This window comes from Suricata suricatta, chromosome 3 (genome assembly GCF_006229205.1).
Source record: "Suricata suricatta isolate VVHF042 chromosome 3, meerkat_22Aug2017_6uvM2_HiC, whole genome shotgun sequence".
NCBI lineage: Eukaryota > Metazoa > Chordata > Mammalia > Carnivora > Herpestidae > Suricata > Suricata suricatta.
This window is the reverse complement of record NC_043702.1, coordinates 139,565,961-139,590,903: the sequence shown is the minus strand read 5'-3', so window position 1 is coordinate 139,590,903 and position 24,943 is coordinate 139,565,961. Positions and strand designations below refer to the sequence as shown.

The window sequence follows — 24,943 nt, the reverse complement described above, 5'->3', positions numbered from 1 at the left end:
GCAGCCTTTCTACACAAAAGATAGAAATTCCAGGAAAAAATGTTTTTAAACAAATCTTTAATACATTTTCAATCTCACAAGTGAAAAGGGGGAAATTTCAGATGTCAAAACTAGGAAGGAATCCATAGCAGTTAGTAGGAATCTAATGGGGGAGGGAGGGTTGTAACCCAAAAAGAAATATTTGCACCTTAGAGGCTGCAGCTTTAGTATCTGTGTGAAGATTTAAGCTGAGGATACAGGCTCTGTGCACAGTGGGGAAAACAGGAACTGGATTTTTTTATGGGACCTGGACTTGGAAAATTAGGACCTACCAGCCCTAGTTCTCAGCTTACCCAGAACATAGGTGAAAACAGCTGACCTTCAGAAATCAGAACCCCTAGACAAAGCATTCCACATATATGAGATGGAATTCTCCCAAGTGCCTTCACAGCAACTCTATGCCAAGATATTTATATAGAAATCTCACAGAGCCCTGTCAGGAACCAACAGAAAAACTGCCCCCATAGGAAAAACCTATACCAAGCTGTACACATTAAGGTCCAACTAATAAAAATTCCCCCCAACAGTGAGCATACAGACAGAGTTACAAATTACACCAAACTTAATTTTCCAGGAACAAATCCAGACCTAGACATATTGCAGTAAAACTTAAGAATACAAAAGGAAAAGTAACATCTTAAAAACTATCATAGGAAAAAATAGATTAGCTACAAAGAAATGAAAATTATACTACCATCAGAGATCTCGACATAAACAAGGTCAGAAACAGTGGACTACATGATGAATTCCCAAATCCACCTAACAAAATGGCTAAAATTAAAAAGACTGACAACACAATATGTTGACAAGAATGTGGAGCTATCAGAACTCTCCTACATTGTTGTGGGAATGTAAAATAATAAAAACCACTTTGGAAAATAGTCCAACAGTTTCTTTTCTTTTTTAATCATACTGTATTATCTTTATTTAACCATAAAGACTTCCAATCACACCTCCTAGAAGCCATTTTACTCACTGCCCTGTTTGGTGGCCAGTCTTTTGTCTCTCTTCTGCAATGGTAAGGCAGATACCCTTTCCACAGAGAAAAGAAATTCATGGCTTCATGCTTTTGCCAATAACAAAAATGTTGAATAGCCAGGTGGCAAAGCTGCTGTCATTGTTGTCTTTCATGTGAACTATGTCAAAAAAAAAAAAACAACAAAAAAAAACAAAAAAAAAACAGGGTATCTCTGTTTGTGATCATACCAATTCTTCCTAGGTTAGCACCTCCAGTCACCATACACAGATTACCAATGTCAAACTTGATGAAATCAGTAACCTTTCCAGTTTCTAAATCAATCTGAATGGTGTCATTCGCCATTCATTGATGAGAGGATCAGGATAGTGGATGGTATGAGCATCATTGGTCACCAGATGAAGGATTCCTTTTGTCCCCACAAAGATCTTTCTCACCTTGTACAACTTCTACTTGGCCTTCTCAGGTGTATTCTGATGAAAGCAAAGCGACCCTTGGAGTCATAGATCAGATAGAAATTCTTCCCACTCTGCAATCCCTATTAAAATAACACCAGCATTCTTCACAGATCTAGAACAAACAATCCTAAAATTTGTATGGAACCAGAAAAGAGCCTGAAGAGCCAGAGCAATCCTGAAAAAGAAAACCAAAGCAGGAGGCATCACAATCCCAGACTTCAAGCTCTATTACAAAGTTGTAATCATCAAGACAGTATGCTACTGGCACAAAACAGACACGCAGATCAATGGAAGAGAATAGAAAACCCAGAAATGGACCCACAAATGTATGGCCAACTAATCTTTGACAAAGCAGGAAAGAATATCCAATGGAATAAAGACAGTCTATTCAGCAAATGGTGCTGGGAAAATTGGACATCGACATGCAGAGAAATGAACCTGGACCACTTTCTTACACCATACCCAAAAACTCAAAATGGATGAAAGACCTAAACATAAGACAGGAAGCCATAAAAATCCTAGAAGAGAAAGCAGGCAAAAACCTCTTTGACCTCAGCCACAGCAACTTCTTACTCAACACGACTGTGGAGGTAAGGGAAACAAAAGCAAAATGAACTATTGGGACCTCATCAAAATAAAAAAACTTTCGCACAACAAAGGAAACAATCAGCAAAACTAAAAGACAACTGACGGAATAAGAGAAGATATTTGCAAACGACATATCAGATTAAGGGTTAGTACCCAAAATCTGTAAAAAAAATTTATCAAAATCAATACCCATACAACAAATAATCCAGTGAAGAAATGGGCAAAAGATATGAATAGGCACTTCTCCAAAGAAGACATCCAGATGGCTAACAAACACATGAAAAAATGCTCAACATTACTCATCATCAGGAAAATACAAATTAAAACCACAATGAAATACCACCTCACACCAGTCAGAATGGCTAAAATTAGCAACTCAGGCAAGAAGGGATATTGGTGAGGATGTGTAGAAAGAGGTTCTCTTTTGCACTGCTGGTACGAATGCAAACTGGTGCAGCCACTCTGGACAACAGTATGGAGGTTCCTCAAAACATTAAAAATAGAACTACCCTATGACCCAGCAATTGCACTACTAGGTATTTATCCAAGGGATACAGGTGTGGTGTTTTGAAGGAGCACATGCATCCCAATGCTTATAGCAGCATTATTGACAGCAGCCAAAGTATGGAAACAGCCCAAATGTCCATTGACAGATGAATGGATAAAGAAGATGAGTCCTCTTCATCCCCCACTACCCTCCTCAAAAATATGAAGTAATCTGCATGGTAAAATCCATGCCCTTCTCACTAAGGGAAGGTAACTTTGCTAAAACAATCTTTTCTTCCCTTTCGTTAATAACTTCCTTGTCCCACCCTGCCCTATTATATATAAACATTCCATTTTGTACAACTCCTCAGCGTTCCACTCTACCTGCTAGAGGGGAAGCTGCCCAATTTGTGAACTGATTAATAAATTCAACTGGATTTTCACAGAAAAAGAGAAAGAAGATATGGTGTGTATATGTGGTATATGTGTGTGTGTGTATATATATATATATACACACCACACACACACACACACACACGCCCCGCCCACAGCAGCCCAGGCCTGGGACCCTTCCCTTCCAGGCTCCACCCGCCCTGAGAGACACACACACACACACACACACACACACACACACACACACACACAGTGGAGTATTATTTGGCAGTCAAAAAGAATGAAATCTTGCCATTTGCAACTATGTGGATGGAATTAGAGTGTACTATGCTAAGCAAAATTAGTCAGTCAGAGAGAGACAAATATCATATGACTTCACTCATATGAGAACTTTAAGATACAAAACAGATGACCATTAGGGAAGGGAAGGAAAAATAATATAAAAACAAGTATGGGGACAAAACATAAGAGACTCTTAAATACAGAGAACAAACAGAGGGTTGCTGGAGGGGTGTGGGGGTGGATGGGCTAAATGGGTAAAGGCCATTAAGGAAGACCCTTGTTGGTCTGAGCACTGGGTATTATATATAGAGGATAGATCACTAACATCTACTCCTGAAATCATTATTGCACTATGTGCTAACTAACTTGGATGTAAATTGAAACATTGTTTTAAATCATAAGAAAAAGTAAGAAAAGAAATTCTCCATAATCTTGTCAATGCTGATGACACCCATAAAACCATTAGGGTAGGTTATATCAGTTTGGACCTTGCCATTGATGTTAATAAAATGCTGCATACAGGTCTGTACTTCATTTCCTAGGAAAATGATGAAAGGAAGACATTCTCTCAGCTTATGGGGATAAAGGGCAAACACACAGGTCAGTTTACCCAGCATCCATGCTTTGGATCTACTACCTACTTCAGATGCTTCTTGGAACCATGAGCCATGGAAGCTCTAGGAATGAAAAGAGAACACCAAGCCTGTGAATTTCTTATCAAACTAAACATTCACCTACCATTCAACCCAGAAATTCCACAAGTGTCAACAAAGATTTATTCATATCAGCTTCATTCATAATAGCTAAAACCTAAAAACAGTATATATCATCACCACCAGAATACATACTGTGGCATACTCATGCAATAGAATAATATTCAGTAATAAAATGAAACCACAAATAAATATGAATCTCAAGAATATTATGCTAAGTGAAAATTAGAGAACAGGGTATATGATTTCATTCATACAAAATTCTAGAACAAGCAGATGAAATAATGGTGAAAAAGAAACAGAACAGTGTTTGTCTCTCAAGGCAGATATTGAGGATTGCCCGGGAAGGGGCAGGATGGAATTTTCTGGAGTGATGACACTATTTTATATATTGAAGAGATAAGTTATACAAGTACATGTATTTGTCACAACTCCTAAAATGATATATTTGAGTTTCATGCATGGTGTATATTTTATTTCAAAAAAAGGAACTCTAAATGCATATTGAACCCTAGCTAATCATATTCAGTCTAAGTATTTAGGGATGAACAACTTATTTTGAAGTGCATCAGAAAATAAGATGGACACTGGAGCACCTGAGTGGCTCAGTCAGCTGAATATCCAACTTCAGCTTAGCTCATAATCTCACAGTTGATGGGTTCAAGCCCCGCATCGGGCTCTGTGCTGACAGCTCAGAGTTTGGGGCCTGCTTCAAATTCTGTGTCTCCCTCTCTCTGCCCCTCCCCTGCTTGCTCTCTCTCTGTCTCTAGAAAATAAATGTTTAAAAAAATTTTTAAATATGATGGACAGATAGATAAATAGGTGTCAGATAAAACAAATACAGTACAGGGTGGGGGAGAGGGGAATGTGGGTGATGGGCATTGAGGAGGACATTTGTTGGGATGAGCTGTATGGAAACCAATTTGACAATAAACTATAATATTTAAAAAATATAGTACAATGTTAACAAATAAAGAATCTAAGTGGTTGGTGTATAGTGTTCACTGTCTGTACAAGTCTTCCGGCCTTTCGATATATACTTGAATTCTTTTCATATCCATCTGAACTACTAATTTTTTAAAAAAAGAAAGGGGCACCAGGATGGCTCAGTTGGTTAAGAGTCCAACGCTTGATTTTGGCTCTGGTCATGATATGATGGTTATGGAATCAAGTCCCACATCAGGCTCCATGCTGCTTGGAATTCTCTCTCTCCCTCTCTCCTTGCCCCTCCCTCACTCATGTGTGCGCTCGCTCTCTCTCTCTCTCTCAAAAATAAATTAACATTTTAAAAAATGAATAAATACCAAATTAGAAATTTAAAAACCCTCCTACTATATATATCAAAAAACACAGGATAAAACAAATAAATGATTTTATATATATCCTTTTAAATGAGTAGCTGACAAGTAAAATGTAAATAAATGCTCAAGGTCTAAAAGTAAAGACAGAACTGAAAACCAAGAAATGAGCACAATGATTTTCCACTGTGACCACCCAGGTGAAGTGGGGGTGGGAGGGTAGAAATCCAAATCAAGGCCAGGTCAGTAGAACTTGTGTTGTCATGCTGAGGAGTTCTGTGAGCAGTCTGAGGGAGTAAAAGTTTAAACAGGTGCATGAATTACTCTAGGTTCTGGGAATACAGCAGTGAGGAAAACAATAAATATTCCCTGAGGAGCTAAATTCTGGTTAGGTAAAATTGGCAAAAATAATACATACTTTATTTTGTATGTTAAAACATAGATTTTTTTAAAAAACTCACCTTTATCTCACTTTGGAGCAAAAGGAGAATGATGCAGGACAGATGTAATCATTATAGGAAATATATGAACTGTCAGGATTACTTTCCAGCATGGGACCTTGGAGATGAATGCTATTAAATTGAGGTAAGGGGATATTTCAATTGTTTTCAGCCTTCTCAGATGACCCTTTAACATTCTATTTTCCACTTGAGTTCTTCCGTTTATCATTGGTATTGGAACCTATAAAATGTTACTCTAATCCAATTCTAACATGACTTTTATGAAAAGGATCTTATTTGTCTTTTAAACAAAAGACTATAGCATCTAATTAGCACTGTGATAACTCTGCTTACTTACTGCTGCATAACAAATTACCTCACCATTTAGTGGCTTCAAACAACCAATATTTATTATCTCACATCTTGGGTCAAGAATCCACAGATCTTAGCTAGGTGCCTTTGGTGTAAGGCTTCTCATAAGACCAATCAAGCTATGGGTTGGGGACTGCAGTTTCATCGGAAGGTTCAAGTGGCAGAGGATTTGCCTCTAATTCCCCTCACATGGATTTGGGCAAGGTTCAATTCCTCACAGGCTATGGGCCAGAAGCATCCTTTAGTCCTTGCCATGTGGGACCCTCTCTAGGGAAGCTCACAACACGGCAGACCCTCAGAGTGAGGAAGTGAGAGAGCACAAGAGTAGATGCCCAAGATGGAAACCACAGTCTTTTTGTGACCTAATCTCAGAAGTTGCATCCCATCCTATCACTTGTACCATATTCTGTTTATTAAAACTTAAGCCCACAGTCAAGGGGAGGGAATTGCACAAGAGTATGAATACCAGGAGGCAGGCATCATTGTGAACTTTCTTAGAGGCTGCTTACCACATCTACTTTTGACCCTAAACTTCTATCTTTCCCATTTGATTATTCAACCATTGTCCACCACAAACATTCTTCTGTATCTTTAGGACATTCAGGCCACTGAACTCTCTATTAGTTAACAATACCACCACCACCACCACCATCCTGTTTATTTCCCATGTTATTAGCTTAAATTATGTGGACTGGTCTATGACCATACCACCCTGCAGGCACCCGATCTCGTCTGATCTCGGAAGCTAAGCGGGGTTGGGCCTGGTTAGTACTTGGATGGGAGGTGATGTGGTCTGTCAGTTTAGTAACTCTCTCACCAGCATCTTAAACTCTCTTGCCTCTCCTGTCTTTTCATAAACTCAACCCTGGATGAATATGTCATTTGTTCCCTATGTGCCTGCATCTTGCCAGCTAAATCATGCTGGAGGAAATTGTGAAAAAGGCGAGATTCGCATTTCTATCTATACCTTAATGATTTCCTGCCCTACCAATGCCCTCAGCGCTACCTGGCAGTCATGCGGCTTGAGTCAGCTTGCTTGCTACTCTTCACCATTTACAACCTTCTTCCTTCAACAAACACACCCTCATTCTCCCCAATTTCAATGTTAAATATCCCCACTTCTCAAAAGACAAAGTCAACTATAGGAGTTCCTTTGAATTTCTGCACAAAGATCTGTTTACAATTGCTGCCACTCTCTTATCTATTCCACCTTTTGAAATAACGCTGAATCCCATCCCTGGCCACCTTCCCAGAAGCTCACCATTATTGAGTATATCTTTTCTATCCTATATCATCATCATCTTCTCTCTACTGAATCCTGCACATAAGAATTTGTTTTAAATCCCTGATCCCACTTCCAACTCTATCAACTGCTATCCTAGATTTCTCTCCTTCTTCACTGCTGATTTTTAAAGAATTGCCTAAATTCACTTCTTCCATTTCCTTCAATCCTATTCTTTCCTCAATCCAATCCATTTCTTTCCCTTCCTGACATTGCTGAAACAGTTCTCACTAAGGTCACCAGTGACCTCCATGTCACTAGAGCCAATGAAGATTTTTCACTCTTCATAGTACTATATTTCTTTGTGGCATTGGTGTTTTTTTATTTGTTTGTTTGTTTAAAAATACAGAATGCTTCACGAATTTGCATGTCATCCTTGCATAGAAGCCATGCTAATCATCTCTGTGCCATTCAAATTTTAATATTTGTGTGCCTAAGTGAGCGCTCTTTGTGGCATTTGAAACACACTTTTCCATTGGCTTCTGTGATGCCACATTCCTAATTTTCCTCCTCTGTCTCAGTAGTGGCATTATTTATATTTATGGTGTCCAGGAGTCTTCTAAATACATTTCCACATTGTATTTCACTTTCTTCATGATGAGTCCCAACTCCCAAGGCAAAGACCAGGTGGCCTGCCTTGCCAGCCTCCCTTGCAATCAAGTATAAGCATGTGACATTAAGTCCCACTACTTATTGCATCCACATGAGACTTGGAATTAGAAGAAAATGCTAGAAGAAGGAAACAAGTCAAACTAATTTGGCTTGCATAGGTAATTGTGAGGATTAAAATTTGGATATATCTATAGAGCAATTAGACTAGGGCCTGGCACAGTGCAAACACTATGTAAGTGTTAGCTATTATTATTCTGAAAGGAACAGTGGTAGCTCAAATAACCCAAAAACTATTCTAAAAGAGTCCTATTATCACCATCTATCAGCCAAAGATTTTCATCAAATATAAGGCACACAAAACCATCTGAGGACCTGCTACTGTGGCTATATTGCTGCTGAAGATCATGGCAAGATCAACAAATAGAGAAGCAGACCAAGATGTTTAGCGTGAATCACAGAAAGTTGGAAGATTCAGTGTGATTCAATCATGGTATCAAATGCTGAATCAATATTTCCAGGTATGGCTGAACTTCACACATAGAATTTTTTCCCTCAGAAATTAAAAGAGGAAGGAGTAGGGTTGGGGGAAGAGACTTTGGACTAGAGGGCAGAAATTAATTCAACTAAATAGAGACAAGGACTCCCCTTCCTCATGTCCCCCAACCCCTCCCCCCAAGCTGTAACTGTAAATTGGCAAGAAGAGCTTAATTTTTATGAATTATTGCTTTGCAAGGCAAATTAACTGAGTAATATAGAACAATATGTGTATAATTTTATATAATCTATATGTCTGTAACATATAACACATTATCTGCTTCACTACGGTGTGATAAGGAGTAAACAAATTAGTAACATAAAGCAAAGTGAATAATGTCTGGCACACCATTGTTGTTGGTTTGTTTGTTTTCAATTATTCACTTCATGCCCTGCCATTCCTTTTACTATTTATAAATGGCTGATGCAACTGAATTGCCTGCAGTTCAGGGGCTTGTGACGGGAGAGATGCTGCACAAGAAGAGAAAGAAGAAAAGCCATGAACTTCAGTGGTTTATCTTTGAAGCTAAAGTCTCCCCTCCTCAGTAATCTTTCTAGGAAGCTATAACAGAGGTTCCTTAAGAGAAGCAGTGGGCAGAGGTCATGAGGGTGCTCAGTGCCTGACAACATGCTTACGGCTGGATCTACCTACCACAGCCTGCCTTTCCACCCACCACAGTGCCTGCCCCAGGCAGACCCTTCCTCCCCAACCCATGCCAGAGAGCCTCAATCCCCACAGCTTTGTGAGCAGCAGTTTTTATAGCCTCAACCACACAAATGATTGTCCAACTGCACCCAGAGCATCCAGGAGAACAGGGTAAGACTTTCCTCTCTGTGCTTAAATTAACATTTGGGCAAGATTCAAATGTGAAAATCCAGCAGAAGGGTAACTCCTAATTGTGCTTGTAAGTCACTGGGGAATCACCATTACACTGTTCGGATAGCTTTGGTTTGTTTACATAATACATGATCTTGTAATCACAAGATTTCTCTCTTCACCAGCATGGGATCTACTTACCTCCACTCTTTAAATGCCACTTTGTTTACTCATTGGCCATTCTTTTCTGAAAAATACCATCATGGCATCAACAGGCCCCTTTTGTGGCCACCTAATAAGTTACTTGGTAAATATCTTTTGGTAACAAATATATAGAATGAATTATCAGAAGCCTTAATACAATTTGCCTCTATAAAGTATTGACTTTTACAGTACAGTTCTAAGAGTACTATTATGTATCGTCCCAAGAAGGAAGAAAGTGAAGAAGAACATAAAGAAAGCAGAGCACTACAGCTCTCCACATAGCCCACATTCAGGACATAAATGCAGAAATGACAAAAGATGAATGACAAAGAGTTGTTATCAACCAACTCTGTGAACCAAATGCCAGAAACTAATTCCCTTAATTTTCTGAGAATTGTGAACAATGCTGCAGGCAGCCAAGCCTTACTCTTAGAGCAAGTGAAAGAATATACAAAGCAGAGGACTACCAGGTGTAGAATACATATGCATAAAAATGTAACAAGTGGCAGAAAATATGGAATTCCTCAAGGTCCTTTTTGCTCTTACCTTCTTTGTTAAGGACAATAATATTTGAACTGCACTCAACCTTCCAACATCATAAAGAAGAAATTGAAGTCTAAGATGTGGAAAAAAATATTACAAAACTCTACAGCTAGTTTAAGTTAGTTAAGCTTCCAAGCTCAGCTGAATGAAAATTAGAGTAACCAGAGGCACAAGCACACAAATAACGGTTTCCTGATTCTGTTCATAAGGAGAAAGAAAGAAATTATTTTAAAAACCACTGTCTAGCAAGCTAATGCTGCAGATTCTGAGCAAATTGTAGATAAGTTATTAAATATGTGGGTTGAGAGTATCTAGAAAGGAATGAGTTAACCACAGGGAAAGAGACTGGTAAACCAAATGGGGAAAGAGAAAAGCAGAAGATAGTAGAGGGAGAAGAAGAAAGTAAAAGAAAAATCGTGAATGCCTTGGAAATGGACCAAAAGGATTACAAGATGTCTTGAATGAAAACCAAGTCGTGTTTAGCATATCCTCCAAAGATATCCAGTTGTCTGGGGGTCTTCGTGCCTTTCATGATCTTTGAGCTACTTACAACTCTGTAAGTTGTAGACAGCTTACAGAAGTGCCGATTCATTTTGTCCAGAGATGAATACATGAATTTTTTTCTGATGGAGCCTCAGTTGATTTCCCCCCACCAATGTGAATAAACCTGTTTTGTATTTATGAAGCAAATTCATCTCAGTATTCCTAACGGCCTCTAAGGCCCATTTAAGTTTCTGCTCTCTGGACTCTCCTTTGAACCTGTTGTAGCATCTTACTAGTTCCCACATTAATTCATAAGTTGAATAAAATCTTTAATTTTTTAAAATCTTATATTGTACAAAAGGCACGACTTTCCCTTTAAAAAAACATGTTTCCTTTTATGGGAGAATGGAAGGGAGTTCCAGGCAGAAGTAGTGACATCTTTTTAAAATAAGGAAATGAGGAAAATATAATGTGTTGATAGCAGAAATAGCACTTGCCCTAGTGGGGAGATGAATCTGGAAAGGTGAGCAAAAATTAGGTCAGTGGAAATGGAAAATGTATTATTTTAACAGTTAATGCCAGAATTCCTCTTTGGGAGGTTACTATAATTTTTTAAGCCAATACTTGGACTACGGCTTGCAACAGACTGAAGAGTGTGAATGTCAGCAGGCACCATGGCAAATATTTTAGAAAGTGGCTAGAGTGATCTTCCTAAAGCAAAGAAAAAATATGTTTTAGCTTCTAAAAAGGGAGGGTGAGAGGAGAATCAGGGATATGATGTGCAGTTGGAGACCATGTAGGGCAAAAGGCCAGTAATGTTGGAGTAGCGAAAGGCATTTCAAAAAAGGAATGGCTAATGTTCAACTTGAAGTCATTTGCATTGATGTAGTATAAATCTTTCCAAAATTAGCTTTGTGTCAGCTAATTTTATGATCAAATTCTAGGAGTTCCTTAAATGTGTATTGAACTTAAAAACAAGCAGAATCACATAAACCCAAGCTCAACAGTAGTATTCATGCAAAAGATGCAGAAACACAGAAATCATGGAGAGAAATCCTAGAATTTCCTAGGATTTAGGTGACTTTATTTAGGTCTCAGTGGGTAATAGATTTACAGCTGACATATGGGTTACATTAACTGAAAAGAAAGAGTTTTTACTTGATCTTGGAGATGACAGAAAGTCACTGAGGTGAGTGGCACGGCAAGATAGCTGTGTCTAGAGGTTAGGGAATGACATGAAAAACGCAATCAAGTGCTCAGTTGGGGTTGGGAAGGCAATCAGAGTTGCAAATTACAGAGCATTTTCATATGTGAATGGGGAAAATTATTTTACTTAGGGGCATTGAAAATAAACTCATTAAGCCCAGGGCAGAGAGCAGAACTGTGATTGACAAAGTGATGGAGAGAAAGGCCAGGCAGCTGTTCAGATCACCAAGTCATTGTTTCATACTTCTAGTTTCTAGCAAAGAGGGAAATTCTCAAATTACCTTCCCACATATTGTCAGCATTTAACAAATCATCTTAGCGTTAGTGCAGTGGAAAATCGGAAATGATGTGTGAGCTGCTTCCTAGGGAATGTCAGCATTTTCCAGAAACGGTGTATGAAAGGACCATCTTTCTTATCAATCACAAACACTTTTTGAGGATCTGCTTACACTAGGACTCCGTTGATGTGGAGCTAGTGCAGAACAGAAGAGCGAAGGAGAAAGAATATATATAATCTCTCCTATTGGAGGTTGGTCAGCTTTCTGGTTGAAAAAATGAGCTTTGAAGTCAAATAGAAGCAGTTTGAGACTCAGTTATAGTTCATACTCACTGTATGACTGTAGGCAAGTTATTTAACTTCTCTGTGCCTCTGTTTTCATCTAAAAATGAGGATTAATAACAGTAACTTTCTTAAGAGTAGAAGGATTCAACAGCAACACCAAGGATAACACACGCTAAGCACCTAATATTTGCCACACTGTATAAAGCACTGAGTTTGTACGAATAGGCACTCCTGTTTGCCTATTCTGTTTAATCCTCTTGGATGGTTCTTTCCCAGTCTGGATAATTTCCTCATACATGTGTGCCAATCCAGTACTTCGCTGAGTACTCAAGGGGACCTTCCTCAGGCACTAGCCACATTTCTTGTGCTCAACAGCCCCATGTGTTAACAGCTAATGTTTTGAGCAGTACAGATATGGAACATTTCTATTATCACAGAAAGTTCTGTTGCAAAGTGTTCTAGAGCCCAGACTTGTCTAACTTCAAGCCTATACTCAGTCTGTCAGTGTGCGTCAAAATTTATTGTGCATTTAGATCAGCTGGGGATCTTGTCAAAATGTAGATTGTGATTCTAGAGTTCTGGGTAGTACCTGACAATCTTCATTTCCAACCTATGCCAGGTGATAATAATGCTATGGGTTAACAGACAACATTTGAGTAACACTGTAAACCATTAGATATGAGCTTCCATAATTATTAAGTTGCTATGTGTTTCTTTTGTAGGAAAAACATCCTGAAACAAAAAATCACCTGGCAATGAGAAAAGATCACTGTAACATTTGAAAACATTTCTTACCTGCTATGTTTTGAGTGCCTAACTTGCAACTCTAACTTTATACACAAGTTAATTTTCTAACCAATGCAGGATTATTCCTTCCAAGGGCTTTCCTGCCCGTCTGCTTTCCAACATCCCCCAGAAAGCTCAAGGGGTGAATGTACTTTACCATCAGGAGTCCCAGAACTTTTCTGAAGCAGAATTGAGAGAATGGGTAAGGAGAGTAAGAAGTGAGTATAGGGTATGGGGAGAGGAAAGAGATCTCAGTAGAGACATGAAGGAATTAGCCCTTCTAAGAATCAGTTGGTGTGGGGAGCATTACAGCCTGAGGAAATAGAAGGCCAACAGGTGGTGCAGCTTAATCCAAAAGTGTGAGAGATGTGGGTAGAGATGGGTTAATGAGGTGATTATGTCAGACCTTGTTGGCCCAGTTAAAGGTTTACTCCATCAAAAAACAGCAGAAAGCCATAAAGGATTTTAAAGACAGGAGTGATAGGATTAATGTGCATTTTAGAAAGATCATTTCAGATGCAATGAAGAGAATATATTAAATGGCCTAAGCCTGGAGGCAGTGAGACCAGTTGGTGACGGTTATGAAAAATTAGAGAAGTTAGGGGCTATTCATAGCTTTTTAGGTAGATCAGGTAGATCAGACGGAAAGACATTTCACGTTGGCTATCAAGAAGTCACTTGACTACCTGGGATCTTAATTTTCTCACTTTAGAGAATGGCATCATACCTGGCCCTAGGGAGTCTTCCTTCCCTTATCATAGTAATACAAAGCCCTATTATGAGCAAAGTACTCAAGGTAAAGTAAACTTCTAGTATTCCAGAAAGAATTTAAATTGTTTAAGACGTACCCACTTCATTTTTGTGAAGTGCCTCTCTTCTAAAGAACAAAAGCATTTTTTTAACACTGTCTCATAAGCCTTTTGGTTCGCTGTGAAGCTGGATTAATCAACAAGCACAATCGATTGACTTAATAAAAGGGTCAAACATTCACTGGCCTATTGATAAAGTATTGGAGAGACAGGGTTCTCTCCTTTGAGAATTTTCCACACCATCAACATTGATAAGCCAAATGCATCCTCCAGGCCACCTTGAAAGATTAAGATTCATAGTTGAGAACTCCAAGAATCCATAAATCAAGAGCACCAGTGAAAAACTATGATTTAGAGTTTACTTGTATAAGGTATATATACAGCCTATTATTAGAGTAATCACTGATGATATCATATTTTATATATACATTTCCCTTAGAGTTTTTTCATTTGAAATAGCTTTCATGCATTAATTTTCAGGCATTAATATTATCATAATTATCATATCTAAAAATGCAAAGCAATAGCTTCTTTGTCTATTGTTAAAATTGTGTCTTTGCTCTTTCTCCAGAAGATCTATACCTAAATACTTCAATCTTTTAAGCACCCATAAAAAAGTGATTCTGTTTTGAGGATATTCAGTGTCTACATATTTTAATTAAATGTCTATAGAATTCATAAGGAACATAAAACAATATGTACCTTTCATACACACTCACACAGGTACACATATACATACATACATACATACATACATATGTAGGCCATTTTAGAAAAAGTAATTAACTTTGGTGGAATATTTATAATTCTTCCCCCTAAGAGATTAAAGGTTGTTTGAAATCTAGAATTCATATTAGACTGTGAAGTTTGGTTATAGATAAACTCAATGAAGTTTGATAGACCAGAAAAAATACCTTCCAAATTCAAAGTCAACCATCAGGCTAAGAACCTATAATCACTGGTATAGCAAACAGCTGACATTAGTTGAAGTCTAGTCCAAGTTGTGTACTGAAAGAGAGGTGGGAGGTAAGTATCACAGAGATTCTAGTACGCATGTAATGCTATGTCATTGTCATTTTCATTTTCAATTCCATAATGACATACGATGTTGAGTATCTTTTTATAAAGTTATTTGCCATCTATCCAGATCTTTTGCCCATTTAATGGGTTAAGAACCTCATTTTCTGATGAGGAAACTGAGGCACAGAGGGGTCCACCATTGCAAACACTAACCTGTAATGCCTTCCAGATACAGGTTTGGAGTTAAAATCCTTGGGTGTGCAGCTGGTTGTGCAATTTACATGGTTTCTAACCCTGTGTAAATTATTTGATCTTTCGGAGCCTCAATTTCTTCTTAGGTAATATGAGGAAAACAGTGTTGCTGTTAGGATTAAATGAAACAAAGTAGGGAAAGTGCTGAACTTGTTCTCAGAACATAGGAGCTGCCAAAAATGGTAGCTATTATTAGTCCAACACCACTTGAAAGAGTGAGAGAGGCCTGCCTTACCCATAAGAATTAGCACCTGCCCTGAAACTAAAATAGATCAGTCTGGGGCTTTAAATTCTATAGAAACTCAGATAGTTCTTGGTGAGGTTTTCATGATCCATTGTCAGCTGATCTCTTAACTCCTTACACCTAGTGCACACGAAGGAATAAAGAGGGCTCCAGTTTCTTAAAAGAATAGAATTTTACTATATTCAACTTCCTTTTCCTGTTCATCTTATCCTTTCGATGGTCCTCCAAAAAAAAGGAAAAAGTCACAGTTGTATTAACCGTGCAGCTAATGAAGCATGCCTGAAACCAGATGTGTCCTGCTTGCCTCCACTGAAACTAGAATGGTGGCAGAAAAAGTAGACATCCAAGCAACTGCACCCGAGGTGCAGGAATGACTGTCGGAGGATGCAGGGCTCCTCTGAAAACGCAAAAGTTGTGAATGCTCTTAAGGCCATATTCCTCCAGGATTGGTTCCCAAACCTGTTTGATCACCAGAATCTCCTAAGATGCTTATAAAAGAATAGATTCCTAAGTACTCAGCTTAGACTTAACTGAGTCAGAATCTCCTAGGGGTTGGTGAAGAGAGTAAGGGATTCTGTGCCTTTAAAAGTTCTGAGAGGCTCTAGTAATCAGGGAACTGCTGATATATTGTCGTTGTCATCTGATGTTTGGAATCCTGTGTGTATGTGTGTGTGAGAGAGAGACAGAGACAGAGACAGAGACACAGAGACAGAGAGAGACAGAGACAGAGAGACAGAGATAAAGAGACAGAGAAACAGACAGAAAGCAGGCAAGGGCTGTGGGAAAATGGAGCATTATGGGATATAAGACCTTTACAATTCTACAGTCTATTGTACTTTATCAATAAAAGTAGATGCAAACTGACTCAGAAGTAACCAAAATTGTTTCCTAATGAAAGTGATCAAAAACAAAGCCTACCAGTTCAAAAAGGAAAAAGATGGTAAAAGGAACCTAATCTTCAGTCCTCTCACTTTATTCTGATGTTGTCACATCTTTGAAACATCTTTAGATAATGACTCTTAACTAATTTGGATAACTTCTCCCTATGAGAGTTAACAAAGTTGAATAATTTACTAAATATTTGGAATCAAAATCTAAGTGCTTTCCCTTAGGTTTTCAGGTTTCCAGAACTTTAAGGAGTTAATGATAAATTTGCATTTAGTAAGGCAATTAATTAATTATGCTTGGAAGTAATCCAGTTTCATGGGTTTAAACTACTATTAAAACTCTGCAATGGGCGCCTGAGTGGCTCAGGTGACTGGGCGTCCGACTTCGGCTCAGGTCATGATCTCACAGTTCGTGGGTTCGAGCCCCACGTCAGGCTCTGTGCTGACAGCTTGCTCAGAGCCTGGAGTCTGGAGCCTGCTTCAGATTCTGTGTCTCCTTCTCTCTCTGACCCTCTCAGCTCATGCTCTGTCTCACTCTATCTCTCAAAAAAATAAATAAATGTAAAAAAAGAAAAAAAACCTCTGCAAATACTTTTTGATTTTTAAAGTTTTGTCTTTTGATTTTTATTTACTCATTCAATAAACTTTTTTAATGTTTACTTATTTTTGAGAGAGAAAGCATATGTGCAACAAGGGCAGGGAGACAGGGACAGAGGATCTTAAGCATCCTCTGTGTTGTTAGCAGAGTTGGATACGGGGCTCAAAGTCACAAACTGTGAGATCTGTTTTGAGCTGAAGTCAGATGCTTAACCTACTGAGCCATGCAGATGTCCCCAACAAACATTTTTGAGACCTATTAATTACTATGGCACACCACTGATCTCGATGATGTTACCAAGAAGAGGAGGCCCCATTTGATAAACAGAGGTGGAAGGGTTGGGGAGCAGCTAGACTAGGAGAGAAAAGAAACAGTCTACTGAGAACTTACTCAGCACTAGTCTTATGTATATACAGCGTTCTATTTAATACAAGAATCCAGTGGCATTATTTAATCACTAAGAACTAAAACTAACAAATTTCCTAAACCTATGTTAAGCAGTCATGGAACTGGACGTACCTTCCTGTCCCCATGTCAGATGATACTGAAAAGAAGCAAAAATGACCTGCTGGCCCCTAGAAAGTAAGACTGGAACAACTAACATAGGGTAACTCCAACATTAACTGCATGCTCGTCGCATCAGGCCCACCGAGCCAAGATCCTGTGGCTTGTCATACGATATGTCATAGTTTCTGCCCCTCCTCAACTAGTGCTCCGCCTTAAAAGTTATCCAGCCATCTAAGTCCTATAAATATCCTCACCTGACTTCTCCTCTCTGAGGTATTGCTCTCTGTCAAGATGATACTCCCCCTAGCAACAGTAAATCCAACATACATAGATTTGTTTGGTCAATAGGTTTTGTTTTGTTTTTCTGGTGGCCTTTTGGGGATTCAGCAGTCAATATCACTCACTATTCATTGATGAAGAAATTTGCCCAAACTCATCAGCTATTATGAACTACTTCCTCAAGAGCCAAGCGTTAAATGCAGCTGTGACTGACTCTGAAATTCCTGCTCTTTCCACTGGGTCCACATTGAGACATCTGTGCTAGATGAGGTAAAGCACACACAGGTGTTTACTGTGCATTCTCAGATGCTCTCCAGCAAGCAACTTTAAAGGGGAGGACAGCATTAAAAAGTGGCAATCCATAAATGCAAGGGAAATTCAAGTCCTTAAATCAAGTCAAGATCTATCTACTGCCATCTGCTTTTCACAGGGACACAGCAATAAAACGCATAAATAAATGACTCACAGACCATAAGGGAGTTGCTTAAATGACTCCCACAAACAGATGCAAATAAATAAGAACTGAAGTCTAACTATTGACTGATAACAATAATGAAAGCTTAAAATTTTGCACATAGTCCTTATAAAAATTATGTAAGCCTTCCTCTGTCAGGGCTCATAATCACATGCTCATAATCATAACTTTTGGGACCTAAATACTGAATGGTTATTGAAAATATAAAATTTCAAATAAAAATGCAACAGTTTTTCCATTTCAAATGTATTAAAGATACTGTGTTGACTTCAAAATGGAACAAGGTGAACAGAGTAGCTCTGTGGGACACAGAGGGTGTGGGGTTTGGTCAGTAGTTCCAGTCTGATTAACCCTACAAGGAGGTAAAGAGGCAAACACCCTAAAGGCAGAGTCGCATGAAGGAAAACAATGAATCATTTGCCAGAAAACATAAAATATGTTGTAGATATGCTGGCTAAGGGCTCCCAGCTCAGCCAGTGGAGTTCTAGGGTCAAGATGACAAGATGAGGTCAGGCCATGGTGGCTACTGACACTCTGCCATTAAGGAGGGTCTAGAGGGACACAGTCTGGGTAGAGATGCAGGGGAAGGGGTGGGGCTTCTATAAGAAATTTCCATAGCAGGGAAAGTTTCTGTCAACTCCCAGTAGGAGTTGACATTACCACCATGACATTACCATTACACCATGACATTACCATCATTAACAGTGAAAAATGCAAATTGTACTGCTGATGAATGAGTTAATAACGACAACAGGTAGTACTTTCAGGTAGCATTTATTTCATGCCAGGCAGTATTCTAAGCACTATACATATACTAATTCATTTAAGGTTCACCCCGTGAGCACCTATGAAGTAGACAGTGTAATTATCCTTATTTAATATATGAGGAAATTGAAGCACAAGGAGATTAAGTGACTTGTCCACCTCTAACAGCTAGAAAATGGCAGAGCCAGATGAATCAATCAATCAATCAATCAATCAACAATCCAACCACTCGTGATGTTCTGTCTTAGCAGGCAGAAACACATGCTTTTTTCTGCTCTAAAGATTTAAGAAATCAACTCTATACTCAGACATCAGTACTGAATACTCAATATTCATACGGATGTAGGCTTCTCCCCGTGCTATATGGCATTTTGTGCTTATATATCACTTACAAGGCACAACATTTCTTGCATTTTATCTGCCATTTCATTAGAACATTGGGGGGTGTCTTACATAAACTGTGCTCTTAAAGTGGCTTTAGGTCAGTTGGCCAAAACTGATTTGTCATTTTCTATTTCTATACATGTTCGTGTATAATTTGTAAATTGTAATTATAATTTTAAGAATTATTTTCAATTATTTATATTCAGCATAAAATTTTTTGTCTTGGAACAATGTCAAACTTACAGAAAAGTTGTAAGTGGGATTCAAAGACCTTTCCTTCTTGAGGCATTTGAGAATAAGTTGCCAACCTGGTGCCCCATCACCCTCTGAGTGCTTTAGTGTATATTTTCTGCAAACAAGAACATCCTCCCACAGTCCGCAATGCAACCATCACAACCACAAAGTTAACACTGACACTACACTACAGTTTAATCCTCAGACTCCAGTCATCCCATTATTGTCCTTTATCGGTCTAGTTCACAGTCACACACTGCATTGAGATGTTCTGTTTCTAGTCTCCTTCAGGCTAGAACAGTTCTGTCTTTCTTTGACTTTTATGGCCCCGAGACATTTGAAAACGACACGCCAGTCACTTTATAGAATGTCTCTCAATTTAGAGTTGTCTGATGTTTTCTCCTGGTTAAATTCAGGTTATACATTTTCAGTGGGAATATTGCAGAAACAGTGCTGAGATCTTCTCATTGCATTCCTAGGTGGTGCAGATTTTGATTTGTTCCTTTATAGAGAAGGTCAGCTTGAACTATTTGATTTAGATAGTGTCTGCCAAGATTCTCCACTGCAAACTTATCTTTATAATTAATAAATATTTTGTGTGGAGGCGCTTTAAAACAATGTGAATATCCCATTCTTCATCAAATCCTCAGTTATTAATTTATATTAGCATGGACTTGTGACTTCCGATTATATTCAATGGGTTACCATCTCTTAGATAATATCTCTTTGAGTCTCAAATTGATCAGTAGGATCTCCTTCAAGCTGGCTTCTGTGTGCTTTTGTTGTTGTTGCATTGCTTTTTATTTATTTTTTATTCAGGTATAATTAATATTTAATGTTATGTTAATTGCAGGTGTACAACATACTGATTTGATATTCATACCCATTGTGAAATAATCACTGCATTAAGTCTAGTTAACATCTAACACCCTACATAGTTATGAAAAAAATTTGTTTGTGTGATGAGAACTTTTAAGATCTACTCTTAGCAACTTTCAAACATAGTATTATTAACTACAGTCACCAAGCTGTACATTGTATCCCCGTGACTTATTTATTTTATAACTGGAAGTTGGTACCTTTTGTATCTCTTGACCTTCTTCATCCATCCACCTCACCTGTCTCCACCTCTCACCTCTGGCAACCACCAAACTCTTCTCTGTACCAATGAGCTTGGTTTTTTAATTTGGTTTTGGAGTTTTTTAGATACCACATATAGCTGAGATCATATGGTATTTGTATTTCTCTGTCTGACTTATTTCACTTAGCATAATGTCCTCAAGGTCCAGTTATGTTGTCACAAATGGAAGACTTCATTCTTTCTTATGGCTCAATAAATTGTGTGTGTGTGTGTGTGTGTGTGTGTGTGTGTATACACCACATTTTCTTTTTTTGTATGGTATTTCCAGTTTTATTATAAAAATTCACACATAATAAAAATTGTTGTGAACCATTTCTTGGTTCTCCTGGCATTCAGCACTTGCATTTGAGCAGCTTTCTCTGTTTTTACCATCTCAACAAATTCCTTACATTGTCTCAGGCAGTCCTTCTTTGTCCTGCCAGACCCTGCTTCTGCTATTTTTTCCCATGTCTCAGGTGTATTTAACGGGTTTTCAAAACTTGCTCCAAAAGCTTCTGTTCTGTTGTTCAAGGGGTGAAATCTGTGTGTGGACCTTTAAATTGTTCTGAAGGTGTTGCTTGGGGCACCATCCCATCCTCTATAAAATGTATCAAAGTCCTTTTTGTTTACATCATCTTTTTTATGAGGATCAAGTTTTGAAAGCTCTTTGCTCTACCAACAACATCTTTGGCAATTCTCTTGACTCCAGAACAAGAAGGTATGTTCATGTAATTAGCAATAACTTCCCATCCTCAATTTGTTCCAGCACGAAAGAGGTTCAATTAAGTAGTAATTGCAGATCATCTTCTTCCTAATTTTTACTGCCATTTCCACTTTGTCAGTTGATTTCTCTGCATCCTTAGATGCTATCACATGAGAGCTTCAGATTCCTCTTTCTCTTTTCCAATGTGTTCATTTTTTCTTCTCTTTTTTCCAGAGCACATTTTCCTACTTCTTTTGTAGGTGACGTGAGTGTTTCAAACACATTAAGCTGGCTAGTTCAAGTCAATCACGTTTTTCCATTTTTTCCATCATTTTAAACTGCTCTGCCTCATTGTCAGAAAAGTGATTCCGGAGGCACCTGGCTGGTTCAGTCAGTTGAGTGTCTGACTCTTGATTTTGGCTCAGGTTGTGATCTCAGGGACCTGGGATTGAGCCCTGAGTCTGGCTCTGCACTGAGCATGGAGCCTACTTAATATTCTCTCTCTCTTCTTCTCCCTCTCTCCCCTGCTTCTGCTTTCTCTCTCAAAAAAAAAAAAAAAAGTGAATCCAGATCTTACATGTTTCGAAGTTTTTGCCTTTCCTTTTTAATGGCTTTTTTACTGAATAGTTTTTCTTTCTTAGCCAATAATGCTTATTGTCTAACTTCCTCTTCCTCCTTCTTTTTCACTAACCATAAAACTTCTAGTTCAGCTTGTCTTTGTTTTTCTTTAGTTCCTTGCTCCTTCTATTTTGCTTCTGCTTTGGCTCTCTTTTCTGCTTCTTTCATGGCTTTTTCTTCTCCTTTAAATTTCTTAATCCTTGGATCACAGCTATATGCATTGTTAATTAATGTTCTCATTCTGTTCATTTCTTCTTTTTTCCTTAGTGCCCAGTTGCTCTCCTGCTTTTCAATCCATCTCCTCTCACCACAACATTCCCTTTTTCTTTTTCTTCTTCATCTAAATAAGAAAATTCTCTCCAAGAATCAAAAGTATATCAGAAAGAATAAAATGCATCAATATCTTCAAATGATAAATTCATAACACCAAGGTCAGGGACATTTTTCTTTGTATTCGACCATCTGGATTTCCTTTGAAATACTGGGGAAAACACTTCAAAGAAAATGTCCTTTGCTTCACCTTTAGAAGGAATCATTTTTATCAAAAGTAGGATCTACACTGTTGAATGCTTGTCTTTCCACCAGATCAAATAACATCTCATAAACCTCAGTTATGCAAGTGAAGGAGTTGTTATCTCCTTCTTTATCGGCTCACCAGCTGCTTTCCATTTGTCTGGGTGATGTTTTAAAACCATTGCTTTATCTTCCAGTCTTTGGGATTAAGTGTTTTCAAAATGGGAAACTCTTCTAACTGCAATTCTTCATCCCGATTCCTCTGATAACTCTTTCTTATCCTCCAGTTGCTGAAAAGATACAGAAGCATTTCTGTTTCTCCTCTTAACAAAAGCTTCAAACCACCTGACAGGGTGTTGAAGCAGAGCTCAGACTGTGGGTGGAGCCCTGACCATCCACAGTGCTCAGCGCAAGCAGCAGGAAGACACCAGGCTACAACACATTTTCTTTATCCATTCGTCCATAGATGGACACTTAGGTTGTTTCCATGACCTAATTACTGTAAATAATGCTGCCATGAGCTTGGGGGTGAATATATCTTTTCAACTTAGTGTTCTCACTTTCTTCAAATACCCAGAAATGGAATTGCTGGGTCATATAGTAGTTTTATCTTTAACTTTTCTGAAGAAACATCATATTGTTTTCCATAGTGACTTCAACAATTTACATTTCCACCAACAGTGTACGAGCATTCCCTATTCTCCATATTCTCACTAACACTTATTATTTCCTGTCTCCATACTACAGTTATGAGGTGATATCTCATCATGGTTTTGATTTGCACTTCCCTAATGGTTAATGATGTTGAGCAACTAGTACGAGTACATTGTATACTGGCCATCTGTATGTCTTTTTTGGAAAAATGTGTATTCAGATCTCCTCTCCCATCTTTTTTTAATCAGATTGTTTTTTGCTATTGATTTTTCTGCGTTCTTTATTTTGGATATTAGCTTCTCAGAAGGTTTCCTTTACATTTTGTTGATGATTTCCTTTACTGTGATATGTGATTATGTGATTCCTTTTGATATGGGCCTTCATTCTGAAAACCACTTACTCTCTGGCCCAATAGGATGTCCTAAAAGTTTTGACTGAGCCCTGGAATCAGTCATCTCTAGAAAGCCCTGATACTTTTTAGTGGAACACGACATTTAGAAACCTGGATGAAAAGTGAGCTCGTTGCTACTGAGGTGGAGAGGGGGTGCTACTGCAAGGCCTTCATACATACACATGTACACTATACCCCTCTCTTTATTTATTTTATTAAAGTATTACATTTATTGAAATCATGAGTCCACACCAATACAGCCAATTCCAACCTAACACCACCGTGTTCATTCCAGTTTTCTCCCTTTCCACTACAAAGTGAAAATCCTGACTCCATTTTTCTTGGTATCTTTATCTTTTGGATAATCCCCCATTTGTACTCCATCTCCCATTATCACTGCATGTGTCCCCTACATAGATGATGTCTTTATTCTGCTCAGTCTCTGAAACCTCATGGCCAGGCTGCAATCTATGCAGGCACACTTCCACCCAGCTTGGGCTCCAACAGTCTGCTCTGGGTGCCCCACCATGTGAATCGTCTCCTCACCTAGCTTGGCTCTAACACCCCACCTTGCACTGGCTGCCACTTAGCCTGCCACTTCCTCCCAGTGGGGCCCTGAAACCACACAAGACTGAGCCTGGCAAGATGCTCTGAACTCGTTCAGAGGGCTCTGCCTTCCCCACCACACCATCCACCTCAAGATGCCCACCTTAGTCTGACCTTAATATCTGAGCTTTTCAGAAAGGAAGAAAGGAGAAAGGAAGCCAATTGACACATTATCAAATGCTATTTTATTTTATTTTTAATATAATTTATTGTCAAATTGGTTTCCATACACAAATGTTATTTTAAAACATAGGAATCATTCTGGAGGAAAAGAAATCACCAGAAACTTTCATTTAAAACTGCTAGAAGGATATGGAAACCAACTTGACAATACTATTAAAAAAATAAAATTAAAAAAATAAAATAAAATACTTCTTAAAAAATAAATAAAATAAAATAAAACTGCTAGAAGGGGTGCCTGGGTGACTCAGTCAGCTAAACCTCTGTCTCTTGATTTTGGCACAGGTCAAGATCTCACAGTTCGTGAGTTCAAGCCCTGCATCAGGCTCCAGGGTCCATGCTGATAGTGCAGAACCTGCTTAGGATTCTCTCTCTTTCCCTCTCTCTCTGCTGGGCTCACACACACTCTCTCTCAAATAAATAAACTTTAAAAAAACTGCTAGAAAAAGATTTTTAATAAATTAAAGCCTTGATTTTTAAAATGAATTCTAACCATGAAGGAAATGTTTATTTCCCATGAAGTTCTTATATCAACCAATAAACGGAAATGTATTCATCATACACCACTTTGTGCAACTTCCCTTAACATATAAATGGCCCAGTGCGAGAGGACAAATGTAGACTCACATA

General features: G+C 38.4%; 1 non-coding gene and 2 pseudogenes across 1 annotated transcript; all 3 read right to left on the bottom strand.

Moving 5' to 3' along the window:
- Positions 1 to 376: 376 nt before the first annotated feature.
- Positions 377 to 3,839, bottom strand: LOC115287115 (annotated as a pseudogene).
- Positions 3,840 to 7,666: 3,827 nt separating this feature from the next.
- On the bottom strand, positions 7,667 to 7,774 carry LOC115288778. Its single transcript, XR_003907181.1, has one exon. It is a non-coding gene; the product is annotated as a U6 spliceosomal RNA (small nuclear RNA).
- Positions 7,775 to 20,942: 13,168 nt separating this feature from the next.
- Positions 20,943 to 24,943, bottom strand: part of LOC115287114 — a 21,897-nt pseudogene continuing 17,896 nt past the window's right edge.